The sequence below is a fragment of the Osmia lignaria genome, chromosome 8 (genome assembly GCF_051020975.1).
Source record: "Osmia lignaria lignaria isolate PbOS001 chromosome 8, iyOsmLign1, whole genome shotgun sequence".
In the NCBI taxonomy this organism is placed as follows: Eukaryota; Metazoa; Arthropoda; class Insecta; order Hymenoptera; family Megachilidae; genus Osmia; species Osmia lignaria.
The window spans coordinates 6,545,885-6,571,501 of NC_135039.1; the positions used below are offsets into that span (position 1 = coordinate 6,545,885).

Consider the following 25,617-nt stretch of genomic DNA (forward strand, 5'->3'; position numbering starts at 1 on the left):
TGTTTTTCTATATACCTACTATATTATACTTCTGTTTAAAGTTATGTAGCCAAAATATTGCCATTCTTCAATATTTTTTTGCCGCTTGAGTTTTTAATTTAAAAATTTGTGCCTTGTAAATTGATATATCTCTGATTTATTTAAGAATTTTTCATGCATTAAAATAGAAGATATCGAGCAAAAACGTAATTTTTAATTTTTTTTACCCTTGTATCCTCTTCTTTCTTCGTCGAGATTCAAAACTGAAACTTGCCACAAACTGTTTTTTTCAGTTAGCTTATAAAAGCTTATAAAAGCTATCGAATTACGAGACAAGTTTGGTCTAGGGGCACTTTTGACTACCTTATCCAGCTAAATCCTTTCTTCTCTGATCTTCTGAAAATGCTCAGTGCCTCAAATCTCTGTCGTGCACAATCATTTTTCTATGTTTCAGTTGAACAAATTTTCTCTGCTTGCGTAGCGTCTGCAATTACTTCAAGCTTGTCGAAATGAAATTCACCTTTCTTAATAATTTGTTCTTTCCAGTCGAAAAACCATCTGTGACTTTTCAATTTTTTGTATCGCATTTGAACGATTCGAAAATTGAATGGTTTTGCTTTTGATAAAATATATTTTATTTTATGCATCGCTTCTAATACACACTTGAAGCAATGTCCGCTCGCAGTTGCTTCCACATTTCTGAACCCTGGGGCCAAAATGTATTAAGTCACATTTTTGAAATTCTAGAAAAGTATTTTTGAAACCGTTAGAGACATCTACTTAATTCTTTAAACACAGATGGAGAATGTATCGTTTTATTGTTTAAAAGTGAAATCGTTAACTGGACACTGTTGCTGTTTGCCATTAACAATGAGCTTAATATTTCAGTAACTTAATATCAACATGTTTTAATTAAATACTGTCTGGTTTCAATTTTGTATATCCTCTTAAACGACTTAATATCATAAACCTCGATAAAGTGTTATATGGCTCTAATGTATTTTTTGAAGCAGGTGTCAAGTTCAAAATTATTTTAACCCAACACTAGACTTAAAATTGTTTGTCCCTGAAATTTTTAGTAAACTAGTATCAAGAACTTTTTAGAAACAAGATATGGATTTAATATTATTTTTAAGCTATTATATTAAAAATTAAACGACTTGGAATAAAATAATTTTTACCATCAGAAAGAGTGAAAAATTTGATACAGGAAATATGTAAAATGTCATTTTTTCAAAAAGGTAAAGTTCACATGGTCTGGTTTTGGGGTCCAGATTTTTCATAAGTAGACTGTTGAAGTTTATGTATTTACCACGTATGGAAATATTAAACCTGAAGAAATACATATTTAACGTGAACTGGATACGTAAAACCAAAATATAATAATTCGAAGCTGGAAAATGTGTGAAATTTGCATAATAAAATAAAACTTTTCAGCATATTTTGAGGAGTTAATACATTATGAAAATGTATATTTGTAATTTACTCGTGAGTTTTCTTTTTAATTTTGTGCTCGTTATACTCTTAATAACATTTAGAATATCGTTTTGAAATTCAATTCAGTTCAAACTTTTGTTATCAAGATATTTTTTAGATAATTCACTGAACAATTACTATGTAAAAATCCTTCGCTTGTTCATTTTAAAAGACATAAAATATAGACAGAAAAAATCATCAAGTTTCATGTCTACACAAATATGCTCTTACCAATTCCATCAATTTTTTCTTTTATTTTATTGTAAAATAAATTGATATCAGTTTGTTTCTTGAGATATTCATTGTCTATTGTTAGGTTGGGAGAAGGAATACAAGTTTCTCAGGAAACTTGGAAGATATTCCCCGCGGAAATATAGGAAAATATTTGACAATGAGATTCAGAATCATTTCGACAACATCGATAGGGACCCTGATTTATAGCTCAACGTTATCTAAATCACCCTCTTCCCATTTTCTAATTGATCGATTGCTCTACGACTGAAGAATTTCCTCTCTGCTAGTAGCTGGGGAAGAAAAATGACGATATAAGGGAAATAGGAATTCTTGAAGGCTGATCAATTAAAACCTGCGGTTGATGATCAATGATTCGGAACGTGAGCACGTTCCAAATTCCTAATGATGCCGTCTGCAATACTGGTAAAATTTAGGAACAGAATTTTGCAAGGATACGATTTACAGGCGAAAACTTTAAAGGAAAGCTACCAATGTTTATGTTTGGGGTAACATTTTTTTGTCTAGTGTTTTTATTAATTGATGATTAGTATTAAGTGGTCAGTATACATAGATATTTGGGTTAGTATATAAATATAATGATTAGTGTAAATAATTAAGTGTCAGTATTTTCTGATCAACGAGATTTAAATTCTTAGTCAATATAAATAATAAAATTTCTAGGTTATTCGAGTTGTATGTTTTTGCAACCACAGAAAGCCGCCATCTAACATAAATTTTATGTTTCGAATTTAATATTTTAAAACATTGTGAAAGAATTTTGTGTATGATTTAAATAACTCAGATTTATTAATCATTAGTGTAATAGGTACTTACCGTTTAGATTACGTGCTGATAATTTATTATAAAATCTGCCCTATTTACCTATTTAAAATATTGACTACAAATCGATTAAAATAGCTGACTATTAATTAATAAGAACACTGAATTATAAATATAGCAGCGTTATTTTTTAGCTATGTTTAAAGGTAAGGTAACTGATGAGTTTAACGAATGCGTAAATTGAAGCACAAAAATTGAATAACATTGTTCTTTTCTTCGTACAATTTTTAATACCTTAGGAATATGCTTGCAGTTTTTCTATAATATGCTAACAATTGTAAGACCAAACGTTGAATAAAAATTCTTAGCAAATCTATTGATGTATAATATCGATCAGTAGTTATATTCCTCGAAGCATTGTTCACTGGCTTAACAAACTTTTGAATCGTAGCTGCAGGACTTTTATTGTTACCTGTCATTAGTTCTTTAAATCTGCAATAGATTTTCATATTTAATATACAGGGGTATCTGAAACAAACCACCTGAATATCTCGCTGGTTTTTGACAAATGAGTAACTTGGAACTGAAGGGATGCAAATGATATCTTTATTTCAACTTTTTTTTCATTTATAACATTGTATTTAACGATTTAACCAATCATTTCTGTTTTTATTTTAAAAATTTGCCCATTGATAAATAGTTTTTATTTTAAAACATGCCCATTGGTTTGGTTCCAAGTGCTTCCAGTACATAAATACACAAGAGAAGTATCATTTGATTATGAGGGGGACATAATTTAATATTAATAGCCGTTTTTAACTGAAAACACACATGGAATTTGAAAATCCACTTCGTTTTTTATAAAAAATAACTTTTCCTTACACACTGGCAAACATTAATGACATCAAATTTGCCATAAGAACTTTTCTTCTTGTGATGTAAAATTAAAAGTGGTGCTGTTGCTACTGTGGCCACTTTTCATTATCATTAGATATAATATTAATTAAAGATCTAACAAAATGTGCCTCTGAATCGATGATATATGTATACACTACGTTTATAAAAATTATTGTGCATGTAACTGAATTACTGTTTCTTTAAGAAGGTTTAATTTAGAAAAGGGTACTGTCTCATTTAATATTTACAGAACATTAATAAGTACCTATTAATAAGTACATAGGTATATCTCAAGCAATAGTAATGGATATTCATAAATACAGGTAGTGGAACCTCAATTCTCGAACGATTTTCTTCTCAAACAATTTAGTTCACGAATGTACTTCCTGAAACAGAAAAAAAAGCGTTTCAGTTTTCAAACAGAATTTCATTTCCCAAACAAGCGATTTCGACGGTCTTTGTTTAGTATTGATTTCTATTATTCGCAGCGCGTTTTCTAGTGAGACAGAAATCCGATTGGTTTCAGCAAGAATTTAATGACAAAAAAGGAAAATCCAAGTTAGTTAATGTGTATACTGTACGTACTGTCCACCGAATGACAAAAAGTCTCGCGCACAGCAGAGGGACAAAAGGGATTACATACAGGGATATAAAGTGATGTCAACGACTAATGTGTCGGATTCCCCACTATTCGGATCGGTTCGGAAAACATCGGGTGGCCTCGGGCGGGTATCGGGTCCGGTCGGATAAAGTCGGGCAGATTCGGATGTGCTCCCGCGGGCCGCGGCCTAATTCTCATGTACTTGTTAATGGAAATGGGTAAAAATATAAATTAAATACACTAGAATCAAATTACTTTATTTTTAAGAGAGAACTCGAGAGGTGTCTGCACGGTTTAAAAGCCAACGAAAAAGTAAAAAGACAAGAGAAAGCCATGGTCGAAAAAGCCCTTGTTGGGTCCACTTAAGAAAACTAAAAACAGACATACCTGGAGTTTATTACTCAGGCTTTTCCGGGCAAAACTCTACAGGCTATCGGTCCCCAAACTAAGGACCGTTAAAGCAAGGAAACATACTTTCAGTATCTTTCGACACTCGACTTATTATTGCAACTTGATTATTTCCAGATCATCCAACACTTGTTAATACTTGCAATAAGCATGTGCAAAATCTGTTTTATCTGGAATTTTGGAATAAGATAATTTTTATGTGGAAAAATAATACTTGTAACCAATTTATTTGAAATGAATTTCATTCCATGTCACTTGTATGTTCATTTTATACAAAATAGATTTTGAACATACTTATTGCAAGCATTAACAAGTATACGAGAGTTGGGTCGCGGGCCGCGGCCCGCGGGAGGTTGCCCGGATCTGCCCGACTTTATCCGACCTGACCCGAAATACAGTAAAAGCTGGATATATGCAACAAACATTGGGACCCAGACGTTGCATATATCCAGTCGAGGTGTCGAATCTCGAGTTACACGCGACGAGCAGCCAAGCGTGAACGTAGAAAAGGACAGACAGTGGCGGAAAGAGAGAGGTCCGATGATCAAAGGAAGGAGCCGAAACGTATCGGTGTGACTAATACTAATTCAACTATAAAACTTTTTTATTTTTGACTTTTTTTTAATGAAACTTATACTAGCGCATTGGTGAGATTTTTGTGATTAAAGTGGTACCAAACACAATATAGTTTGAATTATAATTACTTGCTAAAATTGATGTTAAAAGTTGGCGAAAAGCAAAGGAGGATTGGAAATGAAAACCGGTTGCGGTGTCGGCTCGGGTTTCAAACGTTGCATATATCCAGCCGAGGTGTCGATTCTGGGTATTTAAACGTTGCATATATCCAGTCTTGGTATCGATTCTGCGTCCGTACAAATCGTTTGTACCGTGCCGCGATACCTATTCTACGTTCGTACAGAACATGCGACGTGTTGCATGTTGCATGTTGCGTGTTTGATGTATCTTTGGTGTACGGCCTGCCTTATACATATGTACAGTTTTATTATTATTTTAATAAATAAATATAATTCAAATCATATCGTGTTTGTTACCATTTTAATCAGAAAAATCTCACAAATGCGTTTGTAAAAGTTTCATTAAGAAAAAGTTAAAAATAAAAAAGTTTTATCGTTCAATTAGTATTAGTCACACCGATATTAAAGTCGGATCATATTACACGGTTTCCTCGCCGAGCGGCTCGGTTCGGCTTAGGGGGATCCCCCCAAGTGGAGGGGATAGCGATGTTGCATATATCCAGCCAAACTTTTGTTGCATATATCCAGCTTTTACTGTAGTCGGGCCAACCGACTCCACGCATGTATCGGACACCCGCCCGAGCCCGTAATATCGGGTACCCGCACATCCCTACTACGCTCACATCGACTGACGAGGGAACATCGGGGACTGATACACTCCGATTTTGATGAAACTTTGCATAAATATTTATTAGACCTGTTTACGAAGATAACTGTAATTCGTTGGTGCCCGTTTTTCACTTTGAGGGAGATATCAACCCTCTTATCCGAACCACCCTTTCTATATACGTGCTTATAAATCGTAAACAACAAAAGATATAAGAAACTAGTTGAAATAAAAGTTATAACGTTTCTTGAGGTCTATATGCAGGGACATTACACAATCGACACATGCCGATTTTGATGCCCTTTGAATATGGTATAGAGATCACAAAAATATTTGACACGTATTTTTTTTTATCGGCAATCGTCCATGCTGAATGGGTGAAAATAACTCCCAAAATTGTGGTTGCAAAACATATTTTCTTAAATATCTCAGGAACTATTAGGTGTAGGCGAAAAATTCAAAATGGAATTTCTGTGTTTTTGAATAGCAAATTTTTCTATGTAGCCATCTTTTTGATAAATTTATTTGTTTAAAAATTATATTGAAAAATAATCTATTTTTTATCCGACTTCGAAAAGGAGGAGGATACTCAATTCGATCAGTTTTTTTTTTTTTTTTTTCTGGGTTTGTTCGCCGATTACTCCGAGATGGTTGGACCAATTAGAACGAAACCTTTTGCATCTTGTAGAGTATGTCTTCCGATTGGTCCCGTTAAAAAACATTTTGCATTTTTTTATTGCCAAGGATTATTATTGCAAAAAACAGAAAGTTTCTAATCTCAACATAGGTTGATTTCAATGACCCTTTAATATGTTGTCGGGGGCATGATGCTGAAGAACTTTTTTATTATGCATAATCAACTGAAAGCTTTAGTTTCCGAGATATTCGTGAAAAACTATTGTTACTACTACATTGAATTCTACGTATGCCTACGCCTATTCTACTGCCTACTGTGGCGCTGTATGGGTCAGAATACAATCGCCTATCTCTACTGTTTCTATACACATATTGCGTCGACCAAATACCAGTAAACAGGTAAGTCTCGATTAATGCTAGTTCACATAGTGCGATATTCGATTTAGTGCGAATTTTAAAATGATACCAGGTCGCATTTAATGCGAACAAAAATTCAGTTAATGCAAGGTTTGCGAGGCTTTTTTCGATCCAGACATGGATCGAAGCATGCAAGTTAACAGAGACTTGGATAAAATACTGCGGGTTTATCATCACATATACGGAGATATGAAAAAGCAGAAGAAAGTGCAATCAACACTGTTAAAATACTTTAAAAAATAATAAACATATTTATGCTATTATAATTTAATAATATACGTATGAAAGGTATATTTCAAAATTTTAATCGTATATTTTCTTTAACTAAGAACCAATTCCTATATTTCAAATATTCGAATAGTACGAATTCAAATAATGCGAACAATTTCTGGGATTTATTACTAGCACTAATCGAGACCTACCTGTACATATATAATAACTATTGTTATTACAAACTCCTATTCTTTAGCGCTACTCTGCAAGGAATGTACCAATCGCTATAAAACCTTTCACATCTAATCGGAGATATTTTCGCGATAGTTATTATTAATAACTATTGTTATAGCTATTGTTAATAACTATTGTTAATAATTATTGTTATAGCTATTGTTAATAACTATTGTTATAGCAAGAAACCTATTCGCTGGTGTTATTCTGCAAGGAATGAAACCATTTGTAACGGGCAATGTGTTTAACGTGGGCATTTTGTAAAATGATCGGGCATTGTGTAGAATGCCTGTTTGAAAAGACATTGTGCAAAATGTCCGTAACAAGTTTCGGTCAATCTATAAAATGTCCGATCATTATACAGAATACCTAGAGGATGGTGGTCAATGTATCGAAATGCTCTTGTTACATAGATGTGAAAGGTTAGATTAGGCTACATATATAAATCCGGCCGCCGCAGCATATAAATCCTAACCTATCACATCTATGTACGGTTTTAATAATAATAATAATAATAATAATAATAATAATAATAAGAAGAAGAAGAAGAAGAAGAAGAAGAAGAAGAAGAAAAAGAAGAAAAAGAAGAAGAAGTTTAATGTCAACGAACCGTGGGTATTATATAAAATGTACGGGCCATTTGTGAAATACCTGCCCATTATATACATTGCCCAGAAGAATGTGCAATCTACACAATGTCCGGTCATTTTACAAAAGGCCCACGTTGAACACATTGCCCGTAACACCTTTCACATCTAATAGGAGATATTTCTACGATGATCCCACTTGCAAACATTTATGGATTTCGTTATTGTTAATAACTATTGTTGTTGTAATTATCCAATAAGAACGATAAACCAACTTACGGCATCCTACAAATACTACTCGTTCCACTAAAAAGTGCGAAATAAAATAATTTTCAACAAAAAAAAAATCCGACTTCGAAACGCACTAAATAGTGTAAAATAATTTCTATTTTATTTTTACCAGTATTCCACAGCTATTAATAAAATATACATAACCGTTAAATAGGATACTAAATACATTTCAATCTTTTCGGAGATGGCGCAAAATTAAGAATACTCGAATATACGATCCTGCCAATAACGATCCTGGCAAACTTGGTGATTAATAAGTCGTAAGAAAACAAATTCGAAACGTTATAGATACGGCAGAAAACATTTGTAATTATAACGATTGTATCAGAAATTGGTAGCACTTCTGATGTACACGTATACTGCATTTCACGGGAGACCATACTTAACTTGCGCAGCTCACTAGGTGTAGGGAGATTTTTAATAACGCGTGTGATTCCCCCCTACAGCTTGCTTCGTACTTTCCGATCATATAAATGGTGGACAGGAATATATGACGTACGATAATTGATAAGCGATGATGACATGGTAAAGATACCTACACGATACAATGAAATTCCTATTATTTTTCAAAGAAAAAAAATTACATGATCGTAAAGTAAGAAGCAAGCTGTAGAGGGGAATCACACACGTTATTAAAAATCTCCCTAGACCTAGTGAGCTGCACGAGTTAAGTGCGGTCAACTGTGAACTGCAGTACAGTTAATCCGCAATGGGTATGTTGATTCCCGTTGAATATTGTTTACTTGAAATTATCAAATGGGTCATTTGTCACAGGTTGCCGACGCCTGAACTAGGATCTTCCTAGTAGAAGAAAAGTTTTTAATCTCGCACCACCTCCGAAAACTTTGAAATGTACTTGGTATCCTATTTAACGATTAAGTAGATATTATTAATAGCTATGGAATATTGGTCTAAATGAAATAGAAATTATTTTACACCTTTTACTGCATTTCGAAGTCGGATTTGTTTTTTGTTAAAAATTATTTTATCGTCATTGTTTTTGGTAAAAGGTTGATATATTTTTATAAAAATTTGTACAAGTAACCTATACATCTTGACAAAGAATGCGGATAAATTGGCTATTCAAAATTTGCTATTCAAAAACACAGAAATTCCATTTTGAATTTTTCGCCTACACCTAATAGTTCCCGAGATATTCAAGAAAATATATTTTGCAACCCCAACTTTGGGGGCTATTTTCACCCCTTCAGCATGGACGATTGCCGATAAAAAAAATACGTGTCAAATATTTTTTTGAGTTCTATATCATACTCAAAGGGCATCAAATTGGCGTGTGTCGATTGGGTAATGTCCCTTGTAAGTACAGTAACCCTTCCATTTACGTGGATAATTGGTTTCACGAAAACGGTGCGCAAATGAAACCATGAAAACTCGTTTCAAAATAAGGATTCGTTCCACACTCTCAAGTATGTATTTACCTCTTACCAGAGTAGATAAATTACTGGAAATAAATTAAAATCGGGAATTCTCGAATTTGTGTTTGCTCATAACGCATCGTGATGATATCTACGCTCCGGTAGCTCAACTGCGTTAAAGTGAATTCCTTTAAATGGTGAGATTACTGTATTTACATATCGTGTTTATTATTCCAATATAAGATTTTATGCATTCGTATTGTTTTTGTATTCTTATTGTATTTGTTATGAAAGCATAAATTACGAGTATTCGAGTCTCGGATATTTTGGAAAATTGACTAACAATAAGCTGGATGTATGCATTCAACTCCAAAGAAGGACATTTTCGAAGATGAGAATGTAACAAATAATTAAGGTATAGATCGATTTATTCAAACATATCATACTATTAAAATATTTTTATTACTCGCTGTAGATAGGATAAGGTTGGACTCAAAAGTATGTTTAAAATGATGCACGTTGCAGAAGTATCTGCACGTGTACTTTTTAACCCTCTTGTTCATAATCGAAAAGTTTCACACTGTTTCATGACCAGGGTACTCGGGTACCTCTCACAATCAGCCAATGACTGTTATTTAAAACCCTCTAGCGGATTTGAACTTTTTTTTATCTGAAACAATTGTATTGGATTCTTTGAATGAAGAATGGAATTTGGCAACCTAATGTAAGAAGATCAGATATTTATCTGATTTAAAAAGAATGACGTGAGCGTTTAAACAGAACGCACGAAACTGGGTAAAATGAATTATATTTTCGATAAATGAATCTTGACTCTTCATTTCCGAACGTAAATGAATGACATTTATTGATAATTATGTATTCTGTATTGATTTATAGCTCTTTATTAAAGTTTCATTAAATTATACGTCAGTTATGATTTATTTCTATATGGATATCAGGGTAGTTTATTATGAAACAATCGTATTATAAGCTTTACAGCCGATTTTTTCTTTATTCATAAACGGTTCAGCTATGGTAAATGCATAAATTGATTGGACATGAGTTGAATTTGGGGATCTGTAAGGATTTGAAGATATTTTATCAGGATTATAAAAAAATTGGAGCTCAAAGTTCCAAGTGGGCACGCTGGTTATGAAAAAAAGGATTAACCTGTTGTATGATTTTTTAATTTCTAGAGAAAATACATGTTAGAACCTTTACAAATGGTAAATATATAGTCAGAAAATAACAATAAACAATTTTTTCTATTTTAGAAATTTATTTTTAAAAAAATTATATAATCTTGCAAATTTACAACATTACGTAGAAATTAAACAAAAAACGATACAAAATATTTTTAATAAATCTATTAATAATAAAATGTGGAGTTTATTTATGTTTGACAAAATATAAGAATTTTATACTGTATTATTGTGAAATGTTGAAATTATGAAATTAAAAAATTAAAAAATTCCGAAATTTTGAAATTTTAGAACAGGAGGAAGAGCAGTCCACATTTTTAGGGTGACGCTAATTACGTTAATGGGTGTAAGGAAGTCACATGCATACAAGGATCACACGAAAGAACGACAAGATTAACCCTTTGACTACTGGAGGCGCCTATAGGCGCTTTGTAATCGCCTATAGGCGCTTAAACTAGTTTCAACTCTTATATTGGTTTAGTGCAGTGGAATTCAGTGTTTTGATTAGTTCAATCTACTTTCTCAAAAATGCACGCTTAACGAAAAATTTCGCCATTCTCGATGTAGTATACGACTGAATTCCTATCGTATGGTACGGATGGCACGTATCAAAGTCCGCCGTAGTCAAAGGGTTACGACTGAACCACAAAGAAACAAGTAAGGGTTCTAATGATCGAGACTTATACATAATCACAAAGTACATATAATTATAAATGGTATCTATAGTTATATTGCTGATATTTCTCCATCTCTCCATAACTCTTCATTAAACTTTTCAACGTTTTTCGCTCCTCTCCGCGTAATCTACATAAATTATTTTTCTTTCCTTTCCCAATTTCCATACCTTAGTTTTCATACTACCCTCCCGCTATTCCTCTTTCTCCTTCTCCTTTTTTTCATACATCGCGCTAACGTCATTACTTAGTTTTACCTCCTGTATCTTCTTCCACTTCTCCATATTCAATTCGGTCTTTTCCATTTCTGCACCTACCTATCCCTAATGGAGGTCTTTTCTTCCATTCTACCTTATTTTTTTCTTCTTTCTACCTTTCCAGCTCTAATCTACATCCTCAGAAATATTTCTTTCTTTCTTCTTACTCTTTACCCTGTATCCTTCTTTTCTCTGCCACTTTCATTTCAACATCCTGCGAGGAGCTTTCTATTCTCGTCTTTCAGAAACTTTTTATAAAATCTTATAACTTTCCTTTCTGCTTCTACTCTTACTTCGTCTCTTTTCATTTCTTCCCTTACCTCTTCTACTCCCATTACCCATCTTATATACTTCCCCGGCACTTTCTTCGCGTCTCTTCCTCCCTTCAACCCCATATTTCCGCTCCCTGCCATTCTAGCCCTTTCGCTATCGCATCAAACAGCTTCATTTGCCACTTCGCATCCTCCCTGAATCTTCTCCCTTTTATCCTCTGTAAGTATGACAGTAAAAATTTCGAATACCGACCAAACGAATTATCGCTTATTTTCTTGCCTTAGTAACTTTATACGAGCGCCACAAGTAAAAAGTGCAAAGGATCAAATGTTTGATTCTAATATTCGGCAACACAAGTCCAATATCAAAATTATGGAAATTAGTAGTTAACTTTGATTTTAAGCTGACCCTTTATATGGACAGTAGCCGAGACACGTGGTGCTGTTGACAGAAACAGTAGGTAAGCGAGGGTCTCTTGCCGATGCACACACAGCCGCGGACGTATACGTACAGGCGAAATTCAATATAGTAGTACTCATAGCTCGCTAACTAATCAAGTCTGACACATAGCATAGAGGAAAAAAGTTGCTTAAAATGACGAATTTTACAACATATTTGAAAATCATCAAGCTCGGAGGAGCAGTAGCGTTTTTACAAGTTCACCCAAAATTAATTAAATTTATTAACGCGTTGATTACCATAGTAGAAATGAACGTGTTTAATCAAATACATTAAAACTAATTATTGAGCCATTTTCAAATTTCAAATTTCCACTTTTGATAATATTTTGATACATATTATAATTTCAATTCGCAGACTCACGTATTCATTAATTGTTTCGCCTTTCTTCAACTTACATTTATTTTTTTTAGTTTTAACTTTCTTTCTGTTGAGGTATGGTGTAGTGTACAGGGTGTAAAAAAACGAAATGTCACAGACCATGTGGGGTGATTCTACACCTCTGGATCGGTGGAGATCTGTAAAAAGAAGTGACCGCAAAATTGACCATGACCTCTAATTTCAAGGTCAAATTTTTTTATTGTGCTCATCGAAGGGATAAAAGGTCTGAAAGGAACCATGTGCCGGAAATCAACTGTTCCCGTAGAAAAAAGCCGTCAGTTTCCTCATACGTTAATGCATTAAACGTTGAAACAAGCGGTACTCCTTTCCAGTGTGACCTTGGCGCGTCCGTCTCGCGTATCGTTCGAATTTGATGTTATAAGACAATTCTTAAATTTCAATCACAATGCCAGCACATAGAAAATGTAAATTCTAAGAAAATATATTTAAAAACACAAAACAGCTACTGCGTTCAAAAGAAAATAAAAATGAATTTACCTCAAACATTCGTAATATAATATATAAATATGTTAGCGTCAGCACGTGTTCAAGGGTTGACACGTGTCAGGGTCAAGGCATTTTAGGCTTTGACCTGAGTTTCAAGGATTTCTTAGGATTCTTTAGGCTATCGATACCCCGAGCCATATGTCTGTCATCGGACTTGGACCGGCGGTGGTTGATACTTGAGGTGCGACGAATTCTAAAGCCGAGTATCCACCTGTATCCAACGCCCATATCGTATCACCGTTCCGAACCCTTTCGAATAGGCAGACGTTGCCTCGTTGCATGCCACGGCGTGCTACGGCTCGGACAATATTTCTTCGTTTCTTGATAGAAACGGTTCGGCAATAGGACTGAGCCACTACAGGCGAGGAGTTTCGTTTTGCTGCGTGCCGTTCCAAAGGAACGGAGGCAACGGACCCATCCGAAAAATTTGTCGATTCTTTGCCGTTGTGTCCAAGGAAAGGTTTATGTGTTTGCCCTTGACATAGCGTTTCATGCCGTCACTTGGGTTTCAATTTATTTGAAATCTTGCAGTATTATTGGATTCATTTCAAAATCGATGAAATTATTTATGAACTTAATCTAATTTAATTTAGACAAATTTTATCGTCTAAATATATTTAAACAGATCAATTATCTTCGGTGATACGCTGTACATAAAAGAGCAATGTTAATAAGAACCTCTGTGATTATTGAAAAAGGACAATGTTAATTATCCAGAGATTTTTCCGTTGCCGAATATCGAAAGTTCTATTGGGCTGTGATACGGAGGTGAAGGAACGGGCCGATCCGAAAATTGTCGGTTTCTTGCTGTTCAAAGGATAGGTTCGGAGACCACTTGAAACGTAAAAACAACATACCCAGGCGAAGGCCCGAAATGCTATGTCAAGTGGAAACATGACACTTGAGGCTCGAGATAATATTCGAGGATCTGGAATCGGATATATCAGTGAGATAATACTAATGCAATGACTGAACTTTGTTATTTTTCATTTTTTTCTTATAAAACTTTTACCAAGATATTTGTGACGTTTTTCTGATTAAAATGATACCAAACACGATATGGTTAGGACAATTACAATAAAGAAACAGCATGCAGGAAATCGAAACTTCTCGCCTATAGGAGTTTCTTTCAAGAAACGAAGAAATATTGTCCGAGCCGTAGCACGCCGTGGCATGCAACGAGGCAACGTCTGCCTATTCAAAAGGGTTCGGAACGGTGATACGATACGGGCGTTGGATACAGGTGGATACTCGGCTTAAGAGTCGCGGATGTTTTGTTTATGGAACGGCGATAGAGAGTTCGATCGCCGATTCTCGAAGGAACGCGCGTGTGGCCGATGACCCGAAGTCATGGTGCTGCATGGCACGTGTAAAAAGATAAGGTTGATCTAGAAGGATCTGGCCACGGAGTGGGGAAGATCTTGCATCTTCTGGTAGGAGGACCATGAGGAACGGCATGGCACTTACCCCAGAACCACACTGGAATACGCGTCTTAAACTCAATCGTTTTTTTTGACCTATTACTAACAAATAATATAAGTAACACAATAATAATAAAAATATAATATAAAATAATTACATAAAATCACAATATATAATAAGTAATGTAATAATAAATATAATAAAATAATTTAATTAAAATAATTTAATTGTCTGTTGACGCACTGTAATTATCCATTGTGTGCTATTGACGAAGCGGGACGAAATTACATCTTGGCTCGTAAGTGACTTTTACACCGTCACGAAATTCCAGATCGACGGAATTTTACGTGACTGGATTATGAATTCGGGGAGCAGGAAATCCTGATGCAGCATATTACAAGACGTCACGAAACAGGTCGACCTCGAGTGCATTGGCGGAAAGAAGAAAAAGTTATAGCTCTCGCAAGAGCCTATCCACTGATGGGGTTAGGAAGCATCGCGAGAAGAGTAGGAATCTCGCATATGACAACGCGGCGTATAATACGCGAAGAAGGTCTGTGACCATATAAAATTCGACGTGTCCAAGCCCTGCTCCCTGATGATCATGCCTCTTGGCAAGATTTTTGCAACTGTATGTTACATAAACTGCGACACGATCCACGCTTTTTGGAACGTATCCTATTCACGGATGAGAGCAGATTTCAAGTAGCAGCATCCTCAATCGGCAGAATGCGAGGACTTGGGCGTACCGTAACCCTCATGTGATTTAATCAAGGACGATTCACCGTTAATGTCTGGGCAGGCATCATTGGCAACCATATTATCGGCCCGATCTATTTCCCGACACGGTTAACCAATGCGACATATCTGCAATTTCTAAGTTCTCAACTCTTAAGTGAAGTACGGCAAATCATTTCGCGAAGTCAACGAAATTCTACATATTTTATGCACAATGGTGCTCCATCTCACTCCAGCCGAATGGTGCAGTGCTTTTTAAATCAAATGTTGGAATCAAATCAGAATATATTTAATTACTTTTAATGTTAGGTGACGATAAGCTTTTCCCCAATGACACATCTATTTCTTCTGCGCATCCAAAGGATTGCACCGTTGTGGCGAATCGCACGCATAAGCCGTGCCTGCGTGCCCGCTTTGATGTGACTACCACGGCTGCACAAACATGCACGCACACGGTGCTTCATGTTTCTTGATAACTTTTCCCCGATGTTGCGAGTTGATTTAATTTGATTGAATGCATATTCAGTGCGACATTTCAATTGTGGGTTCGATGTAATTTGCCCACCTGAGCGATAAATGATATCTTTTACGGCTCCCTAGAGCAAGAAATCTAGTCGTGTCAAATCCGGTGAATGAGACTAAACAAACATTTTATTTAAAAAGTGTTGCACCATTCGGCTGGAGTGAGATAAAATATGTAGAATTTCGTTGATTTCGCGAAATGATTTACCGTACTTCACTCGAGAGTTGAGATCTTAGAAATTGCAGATATGTCGCATTGGTTAACCGTGTCGGCAAATAGATCGGGCCGATAATATGGTTGCCAATGATGCCTGCCCAGACATTAACGGTAAATCGTTCTTGATTAAATCGCATGGGGGTTACATTCTGCCGATTGAGGATGTTGCTACTCGGAAAGCTGCTCTCATCCGTGAATAGGACACGTTCCAAAAAGCGTGGATCGTGTCCCAGTTTATGTAACATCGAGTCACAAAAATCTTGCCAAGCGGCATGATCATTAGGGCGTAAGGCTTAGACACGTCGAATTTTATAGGGTCGCAGACCTTCTTCGCGTATTATACGCCGCACTGTCATATACGAGATTCCTACTCTTCTCGCGATGCTCCGTAACTCCATCAGTGGATAGGCTCTTGCGAGAGCTATAACTTTTCTTCTTTCCGCTAATGCACCCGAGGTCGACCTGTTTCGTGACGTATTGTAATATGCTGCATCAAGATTTCCTGCTCCCCGAATTGATAATCGAGTCGCGTAAAATCCCGTTGATCAGGAATTTCATGGAGGTGTAATTGTGTCCCATTGTTCCGCGTTAAATCACGGTATATGTTACGAGCCAAGGTATAATTCCGTCCCGCTGCGTCCATAGCATGTAACATTAGTCTAATATTTTTATACGTAGACATGATGTTTACCCTTTCGCGATTTAGAATAAACTGCCTCTTTATGGAGTTCGAAATCGTGCGAGATGGAGGCGTATCCTGTTGAAATCATAAAAATTACAGAGGAAGAAAGAAAGGAAATAAGGAAAACAGGGAGACGAAAAGAGACGTGGTGAACACTACACCAACAAGTTCAACGATCGTGTGGCTGTTCGCATAGCACCTATACCAATCCACGTATAATGCTGATCCGTTAAACTTTTTATATCGCTCGACCTCCAAGCATAAAGAAAGAAGGAAGGAATGAAGGAAGTAGGAAGGAAAGAAAGCAAGAACAAGAAGATTCACGGAAAGAAAGGAGAAAGGAAACAAGCAGACAGCAAGAAAAAGTGGAAGAACGAGAAAATAAAATGCTCAGTGGGGGAGCTGGGGTGACGACCTGTTACTATGTGGAGCCGATGCTTTCAACCTTGCATTTGACTACAAAATATACGCACATTATAAAATGATTTCCAGGACTAATAGAATTTTATCATCATTCTTGGAGAGAGCGAACTGATTTGTGATATCCGTTCCCTTAAAACCGCATTTTCGAGACAAGGCAAATGGTGCAGCAAAACTCCTGCGAATAAAATTCATTTATATTGTCTTTTGCAAATTGCAACCATAATCAATATAACGATATAATATTTCACGAGATTCGAATGTTTGATGCAGTCCTTTGCGTAATAATTAACTGATACATTAACTGTGTAACTGCGGTGTGTTAACGAACTGTGAAATGATAAAACTAAACATTTAACTTGTGTTTATATTTGAAGTGCAAAACTTCAGTGAATTAAATTCATTTTTATTTTTGTTTGAACGCAGTAGCTATTTTGTATTTTTAAATATGCTTTCTTAGAATTTACCTTTCCTATGTGCTGGCATTGTGATTGAAATTGAAGAATTGTCTTATAACATCAAATTCGAGCGATACGCGAGACGGACGCGCCAAGGTCACTGGAAAGGGATACCGCTTGACTCAGCATTTAATGCATTAACGTATGGGGAAACTTTGACGGCTTTTTTCTAGGGGAACAGTTGATTTCCGGCACATGGTTCCTTTCAGACCTTTTATCCCCTCGATGAGTACTATGCGATAAGTAAATACAAAAATTTGACCTTGAAATTAGGGGTCAAGGTCAATTTTACGGTCACTTTTTTTTACAGATCTGCACCGATCCAGAGGTATAGAATCACCCCACGTAGTCCGTGACACTTCGTTTTTTTACACCATGTGCATGTAAATAAACAGATTGACACCCTGAAAAAAAGTCTTCAAGTGGCATACCTCTTTTTTTACAGTAATTTATCATTATATTCTTGTCTGGATACTCATCCCTGACTAAAGTTGATGCTATGTATGTAAATATTCTATGGGTATAAATATAAAAAGAAAGTTATATACACGTGGATTGTTAACGTTTTATTAAAAAATTACAAACTAAAATATGGGGATCGTAGAGAATAGTAATGTCACGTTACGACGTCGTCGGGTGTATGACGGCGGCGTAACGTACAAAAGAAAAATAAACGTGAAAGTAATAGATGTTTAAGTTTAGTTATTTTTGTGCGGTATAGAGAAAGGTATTGCGCTGCCACCACTTCTAATCACTTATGACGGTCCCTTTCGCGATTCGTCCTCTATGATTAGAACAATTGAAATAAAACAGTAAAACTAATGTTAATTCTACTGGAGGGTTCGTTGGTACTCTGGGCCCATACGGGTCCCTCGATTGAATTTATGCTAACAATAAGTTGATAGACGTGAAAAGTGTGAAATGGAAGTGTTTGGTGTTTGAATAAAATGGAACTGAATTATGGGAACAGATCGTATAATTCAAAAATAGGAAAAGTAACAAGATGAGAAGATAACTGAGGTATAAATGGTTTAACAAATGTGTATATATCTAGTATAACAGAAATGAATCAGGTAACAAGTATAAAAAAATATGAATAATATAGATTATGAAATATGAGATTTGTATAGTGAGTATATGAAAAGCCAAAATTAAGTTGAACAATGTATAAATATATAAATTTAGATTCGGACGACGATGAGGCGCTTGTATTTTAAACGCGGCAATGAATTTGAATGCAATTCTTTCGCGACTTGGATTGTTCGCTATAGTAATTACGAGGGAACGAACCTAGAGGGATATTTCCAGGACCAGACGGTCGCGTAGGTCGTCCGTCGTTTGATCGATTGAAAATTGGATATACAAGAAACGAAAAACGATAATCGATACCTGACATTGATGTGGAACGATCTAGGGGGATTTTCCAAGACCAATGCTCACGTAGATCGCCCGTTTTGCTTCACGATTAACCAGATTGTCGCTTTGGTAGATTGCTGAGTGTTGTCTGAAATCTGGAAAACGAAAAGAATGAGAACTTGTGTCACGCGCGCACTTTCGCGGTCACGGTTGGCCTGTTCTACGGTGTTAGGATTAAAACGATTAATTAAAACGAAATTTACTTGACCGAGGTGGCCCCAGCAGCGAAGACGCCTGTGTGCGTGAAAATGTGTTAAGAAAATATTCTGTTTTCCGCAGCGCTTAAATGGGACTCTTCTGCTCATTACACACATTTTCACGCACACAGCCATCTTCGCTGCAGGGGTCAAGTAAGCAATGACAGAAATGTCGACTCCTACATTCTATTGTGGCGGCACTTCCTTTCGGGTAGCGTAGCGAGAGGATCACCCTGTAGCTAAAAATCATATTCTTCCGGTTCTACGCGGTTAGCATGGGAAGAGTTCCAAGTAAGGTTGAATATGTTATTTGAAAAACATTAAATATAGCCTCCTTTATGTGCCTCACCTGAGATTACTTCCATGTGCGTCGCACCGATGAGGTACACAAAAGCGGTATATTAATTGTTGAAAATAAAATCAATGAGATGATTTGAAAAGGAAAACAAAGAAAAATATAACTATTATTTTAATTCTCAAACCCTTTTCTTGTGCTCCGCATGTGGGCATTACTTCCAATTGCTACGCACGCGATAAGGAAACACAAGATCTGGGGAGCGCGAACGGTTTACTATTAAAAATTATATGAAAAACTCCCTTCTTTGCGCCCCTCACATGGGAATTCCTTCCAAGTACAGCGCACCTGATGAGGAACGCAAGGTAATAGCTACGATTACTGCGATACAACGGTGGAATAGATCAATAATATTTGCATTTAATTTGTTTAGCAAACCGTGTTTACCATCTGAGATCGTTGAAGCTATTAATATTCATTTCTATCAGGACCTTTAGCAAGTATTATACAGGGTGTCTTATACCTCCTGTAACACCTGGTAATGGGGGGTTGCTGGGATGATTCTGGACAACGTTTTCCTTTACCAAAATGTTGGTTGAAGCTTCGTTTTTCAATTATTAATGAAAAACACTGGCCAATGAGAGCGCGCGCTCAACAACGAGAATGTTGGCTCTTAACTGCGCTCGGTCGTGGTCGTGAACAAATGCATTCGTTATTCATGAATAACGAATAATTCCACATTGTTCTTAATTCAAGACGATGTAACATTTGTCGCACGCTTCCCTCGATACCCGCGCTGTGCCAATGCATTTGTTCACGACCACGACCGAGTGCGGTTGAGAGCCAACGCTGTCGTGGTTGAGCGCTCGCTCTCATTGGACAGTGTTTTGAGTTAATAATTCAAAAGCGAAGCTTCACCCAACATTTTGGTAAAGGAAAAAGTTGTTCAGAATCACCCCAGCAACCCTCATTTCCGTGTGTTACAGGAGTTATGAGACACCCCATGTCGTACCGTGCGCCTTAAGTGACCGCGCGGATTTTTAATTCCTCTTCGGTCTTGTAAGATTCGAGTAAAGTACAATAATTTCGCGTGGTTCTTTAAAAACTTAATTCGGTAAAACTGATTTGATGTCGCTGTTTTTGTAATACGATTACGGTATGTTGAGATGTTTTCTGTCTCGATGTCGATCGATAAATGATTTTTCGAGAGACGATCCGATGGCGTTTTCGCCTTCCCGATTTTCCTATCTGGGGGGACACACGCTGATTGGTTTTCACACGAAACGTTAATTTGCCAATCAGCGTGATCCCTAGCATTCGCGTCCGCCCTTCCTTACGCCCTCAGCGCGATTTTGTCCAGGAGAGGGTGGGGCGATACCTGATGTATGCGAGAACCTCGAAAGTTCGGCAACGCCGGGTTTTTCCGTCAGGTTGACCCTTGAAGGCCAAGTACTGTACGCGTCTGCTAAGTTCAGACTCCTAAGGAATTGGGTCTGATTGGTCGGAGCTAGATGGGCCAGACTTAGACACGCACACTTATACAGTTAACCCACACGCATTCTCGCTATTCGCTCTCTAGGTTACAACTACTAGTAGAAACTACTACTAGATACCTACCGATAGTCGACCACTGTCGACATACCCTTCGGGAAGACTCAGTATATGACATGATTTTAGCTATTGAGAACGAAGCAGAAATTAAACTCTAAATCCATTGTACAAAAAGGTAAACTACTACATATTGCTAGCAATATGAAAATGCTTAACTCAAAAATAGTTTTATTTAGTTTTAAACTGACTTTCGAAATTCTCATAAAACGTGTTCCTCGATATAGAAGACACCCTGTATTTGAAATGCCGCGATTATTTCCAAATGAGGAGTATATTTGTTTTGAACTTTTTAATAAAGTGTTAAATTGAAAAATGTTTATATAATATTTCTTTCATGTTAGGCTGTTATATTTGTTTACAATAATGTTAACGAGGTAATTGTAGTATTATATATCAAAGTGAACATCGCAGTTGGAAGAAACATAAATGTTATTTATTTAATACACACATTTTTAAATATGGCTGTAGTTTCGAATTTCTCCGGTGGCCGATCGACATGGGCTTTGGAGGGGTCAAAGGAGGGAGGGAGAAAACCCTAAATATAAAACGGTATCCACATCAGCCCAGTAGTTTCGGAGATATTAATTAAAAACTTTCGGCAGAATACATAGAATTTTGCCTATACAGACGTGACTAACACAACCATCCCCTCTGAAGAAACTGTGGTCGTCGAGTGTCAAGCAACCGATGACACAGTAGGGGATCTCGACCTGAGTATCTACAGGGTGTCCTATATGTATAAAGCGCATTATTTTGTAAACTGTGGCTTACGTTTACATTAATCTCGTCGTTTTACTCGTTTTGATGTGCTGAATACGAATATGATTTTTGTTTTTAATGGAAATAACAAGCTATCGAAATATTCGCAAACAACTTGTTTACTAATACACAGAATTGTACCCATGAGTGTGGACCTAAAACACAGTCACAAGCATAGCTATCTTCTTACATATATGAACCCTCTGTTCATCTACGAATATCAAACCGTAGTAGGTGAGGTTAGGTTAGGTTATATTCCCCGGAACGGGGGTGCAGGGAAAGGGGCTAAGCCCCTCCCCCGCCCTAAAACACAAGAATAATTATTTTAAAAATTGAAATTATTTTATCTCGCTTACGAAAAATGCAAAATAAAATATTAAATATACTGCAATACAAAATACACTAATGAAAAATACGAGATACTTATAAAAATATGAAAATATAGAGACACCCTATAGATACTCAGGTCGAGACTCCCTACTGTGTCATCGGCTGCTTGACATTTGACGACCACGGTTTCTACAGCGCAGCGGGGATGGTTGTGTTAGTCACGTCTGTATAGGCAGAATTCTATGTGTTCTGCGAAAGTTTTTAATTAATATCTCCGAAATTACTGGGCTGATGTGGATACCGTTTTACATTTGAGGTCTTCCCCCTCCCCTCTCTCCCCCCTCCAAAGGGGGTCCCCCTGTCCACCGGGGCAATTCGGAACTATACTCTTAATACAAATTTCATGTTGCAAAAATATTCGGACACTGACCGGTCATACGGTCCATAAATTCGGACAATAAATATATTATATTAATTTCGGATGAAATTAAAAATGAATAAATGAATAAAAAGATGTTTTTTGTCCTACGTCCCATTTTAAATGGGAAATATCACCAAAAACTGAGCTCTTGAGGACGTAGCACAACAATGTTTGTAAACATTGTTTTGCTGTGTCATCCAAGTAGCGATGAAACCGAGTTATTAAGCGACATACCGTAGGGTACCGATATAACGTGCTCGAATATTTTTATGACACGAAATTTGCACATTATTTCACTTATTCATTATTACTTAAAAACATATGTGTATTAAGTAAATAACATTTATGTATTTTAACCCTTATCACATACACATTTCTTATACCAACTCCAATGCCGAACTAGACTCGACATTATACAACGCAATTTCTAAAATAAATAAAAATATTTTAATTTGAATGTTTAATGTTTTTATATTGCAATACAACAATTTATTGAGACCCCCTTTTTTCATCTATTTTGTAAATGAATGAAGGAGTTGTTGGTAGGTACAAAAAAAAATTAAAGAGCGCAAAGGATTAATGAATGATACCGCAATTACTTCGTTAACATTACTGTAAAAAAGTATAACAGCAATAATAGTTCGTGAATCGTAGAATCCGAATATTAATGCGAGTCACTGTATATTGACAAAGTTTGGCATTTTAAACCTGGGACACCCTGTATATTATGAAGACATTTATTTATTTATAACTTTGTAATAAAGCGTTAACTTAAAAAATGTTTATATAATATTTTTATTTTTCATATATTGACAAAGTTTGGCACCTTAAACCTGGGATACTCTGTATATTACAGTGACGTTTCCGTTTACGGTCTCACCGAGATCCACCACAGATGGAACACCGAAACTTGCTCCGAGGCAAGCTATACACGACGAAATTGCTCCCAAAAACTTATGTTACTATAATAGCAGCAACGATATAGAATGGTCATAAATGTTAGTGGTCTGTAAGCTGACACAAGTTTCCCAACACCAAAAGAGCGTCGACATCGATTGATGAAGCAATGTGTACATACACCGGTGTATAGACCCTAACCATAGGGTTCCAAATAATAAAGTTGAAAAGGCTATTAACTAATTGCAGTTTCTTTAGCACTAGAGTAACTATCAATTTATTTAACCCTTCAGACCCAACATCAGTACGACGTACTTACTAACACACCAATTTCCATGGGATACGTGTTAAACACTTATGAAATTTCCTTAAAACTTATTTTAAATCTAATTATTGAAATTTAATCAACTACTATTCTGATTGAAATCAGGAAAACTACAGTCCAATATTGTAAATCTCTTGGAAATTATAATAATTTTGTAACGGACAATAATTTACAATATTTAATCTACTGAGTACAAAGTTTTTTGAATCATTGTAACTTATTTTACGAAAGTTACATGGGGATCTTTTTTTTTTTTACTACTTTTCCCACATGTGTAAAAGGCAAAGATTTAGTCTTCTTTTTCTCGAAAATGGTCAATCCTTTTGAAATTTGTCCAAGACATGTGGTGTATCGAAATTATTAAATTAAAAATATTTCAAGTTCCTATAACTTTCTGAATTGCAACATCGAACCTCCTTAACCCTTTAACTGCGGGTACTTTTAGCACAGCCGATCGCTCTAATTTTAAATTATATTACTAAAGTGATATTCTATTTTAAAAGATTTTTTTATTGTATTTATTTTATTTTTATTTTAGTGGTATATAAACCACAGTCGCTATTTGATATTAGCAAAAATTAAGATGTTGTTCATACATCACACTCGTCTCTGGCTATGATTTTAGTATGTGGTTTATAAACCACATTCGCAGTTAAAGGATTAAGGAAATAGGAACCGAGATTAGGATAAATCTGGGACAAATCTTAGGATTGTCTTAAGATAAATCTGGCATTTGTTGCGGATGAGTAAGTTGGTCATCTAACAACCTCAATACAGGACAATACAGGACTTCAACAATTACCGGCATAAACCATTGGAACTAAAAGTCACCGATTCGTCCCAACAAAAATAAATCCAGCATATGACAAAATTATATTCATTGTACATTTAGATAGGCACTTTGCAATTCGCACCGTATCCCGTCTCTCACAGTAAAAATAATTGATACAATTTAAATATAGTAAAAGTTCTGTTGACTGTGGGAAGCGTCGGGTCGGAAGTGTTAATATTTGGAATACAGTGGATTCCGATTAATTGGGCTATCGTTTATTTGAGATAAATACTAAAGAACGGAAACAATAACCAAAATGCAGTACTATTTCACGTAATTGGAACAAATTAGTTCGGTCCTCCCAGATTCCCCTAATTCCATTGTACTTGGAAAAACTTCAAGTTTCCGCTGGTTGTTGTTAGCAACAGAAACAGATAGAATGACTTGATGAATTCATATAGTCATCAACGTCGTATGGCACTAAAGGTCAGTTCGATTTAATTATCAGGACTTTTCATCTTTTGAATTAATTAAGCGTGAACGAAATACGGCTACTGTACGCGCAGTGGGGCATGTGTTGAATATTTCTATCACTAATTAACGACTTCTGGTCTTATCGTTAGAAACTAGGGCTGAAACAAAAATTCAAATACCAATTACATTCGGATTTAAAATCTAAATAGTTCAGGTAATTTGGGTATTCGAAGGCGTAGTTTCTATAACATACACTGGTTTTTAAATTTCTCGGCTATCTGAACTTTTATTCCGTTCATGTCTTTAGGACTTATTGGCAGAATCAAAAATGAGCTGTAAGTCTTCATAAATACATGTTCTAGGAATTATGTTTTCAAATATGTACTCGAATACTGGAACTATTCAAATTTTTACAGT

The 25,617-nt window shown here is 35.9% G+C and overlaps 1 protein-coding gene across 1 annotated transcript in view; it reads left to right on the forward strand.

Annotated features, from left to right (window-relative positions):
* The window catches only part of LOC117610861 (trace amine-associated receptor 1), a 274,562-nt gene that overhangs the window by 10,089 nt on the left and 238,856 nt on the right, over nucleotides 1-25,617 (forward strand). The gene's annotated exons all lie outside the window — the stretch shown is intronic.